The sequence below is a fragment of the Pogoniulus pusillus genome, chromosome 3, assembly GCF_015220805.1.
Source record: "Pogoniulus pusillus isolate bPogPus1 chromosome 3, bPogPus1.pri, whole genome shotgun sequence".
Lineage (NCBI taxonomy): Eukaryota > Metazoa > Chordata > Aves > Piciformes > Lybiidae > Pogoniulus > Pogoniulus pusillus.
Genome location: NC_087266.1, coordinates 4,265,042 through 4,268,785, shown reverse-complemented (window position 1 = coordinate 4,268,785; position 3,744 = coordinate 4,265,042). Strand labels below are relative to the sequence as shown.

General features: G+C 43.6%; 1 long non-coding RNA gene across 1 annotated transcript; it reads right to left on the bottom strand.

The window, feature by feature from the left end:
• Positions 1-734: 734 nt before the first annotated feature.
• Positions 735-3,542, bottom strand: LOC135173424 (uncharacterized). The gene is made up of 2 exons (XR_010301310.1): positions 2,884-3,542; positions 735-1,030 (listed from the first exon to the last, which is right to left on the bottom strand). It is a non-coding gene; the product is annotated as an uncharacterized LOC135173424 (long non-coding RNA).
• Between the last annotated feature and the right edge of the window lie 202 nt (positions 3,543-3,744).

Genomic DNA, 3,744 nt, shown 5'->3' with positions numbered 1-3,744 from the left:
GAACTACTCCTCCCTGCACAGCTCTTTCAGTATGCATATCACATCTCCCTGCTTGTAGCAGGCTGATGAGTGTGTGCAGTTCGTGCAGGCACACACATACTTCTGCGCTTTCCCTGAAAGTGGAGCATTAGCAACTGCAGTCAAAAAGCACCCTCGCTTCTTCAGCTCTGATCCTAGAAGCAACTGTCTAATTCTGTCTGGAGGAACTAGGAGACAGCACTGGAGGCAAGTTTAAAAAGGACCTAGTGACACCCTGCTGTCACATCTGGTTTCACGAATCGACTTATTAGTAGTCCATTTACAATCACTTTCCTAGTCCCATCAGTAGTGTACATTCTTGAGAACTGGCTGGCTGGGAAGGAAGGAGCACGTTGCAGAAGGTATGTTGCAGTCTTCTTTACCTTACATCTTGTGCTGAATGTTTCTATCTGTGCATCTCACTTGCAGACATCCCTGGTCTATGCAGTTTTCCACCGAGAGCTGCTAGAGCAGGGCTTTAGCAAATCACAGCAACAGAAATAAATGGACAGGTACCTTTTAATTTCATTTTTGCCTTTTATCTCCTTCAGTTAACAATGCAGATTGTCTGTTAAAGGGTAAAATTATGTGTCTGGATTAAACTTTCAAGGAAGATGACAACTCTGGCTGCATTTGCTACCAGGCAAGCAGACTGCTGTTATTTCTATCAGGGCAACATTTCCATTCATCGTCTGTTTAACTGTGGACATGGAACATTGCTTTCAAATGGATGTGTTTATTAAATACGGTCTGTGCATGCACTGCCAGCTGAAATTTGCATGCATGTTTTGAAATCTGAAAAAAAATAAAAACCAAAGGAGGGAAAAAAAAAAAAACCCTCTCATTAACTTCCAAAATGCTCTGGACTGCAGCACACTTCTTTAGGAGACAGGAGCGAGCCAGGCTTATCATTTCACTTAGGTTCTTTTACTGGCATGCAGTCATCTGGTACAAAAAAGTCTTTGCCAAATCCAAGAAGTTCACTGTTATTGCATTTCCATAAACGTAGCAGCTGTGAAGAGAATGAAGATTCATAGTGTTTGGATTTTTGCTCTGAAGATTTTTATCATTCTGACTTTTAAAGATGATGGGATCTTAGGTCAAAGGATTCTTCAGGCTGAGGTATTGTGATCAGTAATGTCTAAGTGTTTCTCCCAGTAAACATAGTACAGAGAAATATACTGCAGTAAATAGCTAATTGTACCTCTTATTTGCTCACAGCCAACTTGATCTGTTGCTTATACTTGTGGATTCTTTTGCTAACAGGTCATCAGCAATGAAAATGAAATACAATTCAGATACTGCTCTTTCATGAGATGTCATTTTCCTGATGCTATACAGCTTCTTCTGAGCATATCCAAGCCATTGCTAATGTTATGATGTTTACATTTTACCTGGGTACAACCTGCATTTGCACTGACTGAAAACTTAGCCTGGGATGTTGCTAAGGAGAGAAGAGCCCACTGCAAGCTCAGTGTACTTTAAGGATGTAAAGTGATTTGACTAATCTTGCCCTCGGAACATTTCCCCTGTTTGTAATTTATCACAATTGTATGAGCAGCAGAGACAGTCCTTCCCTGCAGGTAGATGTAGAATGGTCTTGAAAATACAGGCAGTGTGTGTGCATGCTCAGCTGTGTCTAGAGATAATTCATCTAAAAAGCTTGAATAATCCTAGCTGCCTGTAGATCTCAATAGCTTCTGAGTTACTAAAAATGATCTTATTAATGGGTCATACTGCAGATCTCCATAACCATAGAGCAGAATAAAACATGCAGATGGGAATTCTGCAGCAGGAAAACACTTCAGAGACCCTCTTGAGGCTGTTTGTGATTATTTCTTTTAAAATCCTCCTAGTATCTGGGAAGCACAGGGAGATGCAGAGTACCTGCCTCTCAAAACTGCGAAAAGTGGAGCTGCCTATGTGAGCTTAAAGTGAATTGGAGATTCCTAATGTTCAGAGGCACCTCTTAGCCAGCCTGTCCTCACTCTGACTGGACCGTGGTGCCCAGTGACACCATAGTCAGCCTGGCTGATGACCTGTGCCTCCCAGATGCTCCAGCCCTCAGCCTGCAGTGGACTGTCACTCAGTGTCTTCAGGGGATGGGGAAAAACTGTTTGTCCCTTTCATCTGTCTTAATTTTTAATGACATCTGAATCAGCCTAGCTCTTAGGAGGAAACTTTGTTGTTTGTTTCTTATTTTTCCCCCTCCCCTTTAGTCATAATGTGCTGTGGCTCATGATATGCAGGGGTTGAAGGCACAACATTTGTTTAGATGCACATAAGACCTATATCTATCTATCTATCTATCTATCTATCTATCTATCTATCTATCTATCTATCTATCTATCTATTTGATGGGTCAGATTCTGCTTCCAGGGAGAAAAAAATCAGACTACCTTTACTGAAATCAGAAGGAAGTTGTTTACATGAACAGAAGTTGTTTACAAGGGTACAAACTGGAGTAAAATCTCACTTTCCCTTGGTGCTGTTTGAATTTCTGTGACCCAAGGACCTGGCTCTGTTCCTTTAAAGCTTGGTTTTAGTCCAGGAAAAGTAGCCAAAATGGAGAATTTGCCTTTTCCCTCGCTAGGAACGAAACCCTGCCTGTGTATGGAGATAACTGCAGGTGTCTGAGAGCAAACATCTTTTATCTTTCCCTTCACCAAAGCCTAAAGAAAACAACAACAACAAAAAACCAAACCCAAGAGGAAAAAACACCCTCTCAAACCTCTCTTTTTAATTCCCTTGAAGACATACAAGGTCTCCTCTTCCGCTTTAATGTGTGTCAGGCTCCTTGCCGACCTCCACCGCCACACTGGAGGAGGTGAGAAGTAATTCATTTTGCCCTCTTGGCCACCTTACCTGTGCGTCTCTTCCAAGCAGATTTGTCGCTCGTATGAAATGCAATCGCTGATGCGTTTCTCTGGGGCTGCGCTCGTCAGAGCTGGCATCCGGAGCCTCAGAGGCGTGCGGTGAAGTTCGGGCTCAGCGCTGTGCTTACCAAGCCAATCGGCCCTCTAGTGTTTTGAGCTATTGTATGCAAAGAGGCTCTTTCAGCTGTCGCTGGTCTTTACTAGAGGTAAAGAGGGGGGATTTGAAACAGCTCAGGAAAGCTTAGTGGAGTGATTTGAATCTGGAGTGGCAGGCAAAGGAGACACAGAGCATCCACCCTTCTGCCTGGGAAGAAGCCGCGAGAGCCTGCTTTTGTTGTTCCTGCTCCATGGCTGTGAGTCTGTCCGAGCCTCCTGGCACACACACAGCTGCGGGCTGGTAGAAGACAGGCACCTTCTGCACGCACCAGAACAGGCGTTTCTGAGAGCATCTTAGAGCCCACTGCAACACTGAAGTGTTGCGCAGGTTTTTCAGCTCTCTCGCAAGCAAGAGCTGAAAATGAAGAGGAAGGGAGGAAAATGCCACAAAGCTTCAAAACTGTAGCAAAGCAGGATCCAGATGGCAAACCTTTTTACAGCAATATGCTGGATTAACTTTAAGATTCCCCTGGCTACTACTCTCCTGTTTAATTTGTCTTTCCTTAATGCTATTTCCGTGTGATGCCTCTTGAAAGGTAATGACAAAAACATGTGTGGTTTCAGGCATAGTCTGCTACCAGGAGAACTTTCCTCCATCTCTGTTAACCCCTCCAGAGCTAACTGATTGATTGATTGATTGATTGCATGATCAGTAGCATCAGTCTGAACTCTGAGGAACAGAGACTGTTCCATG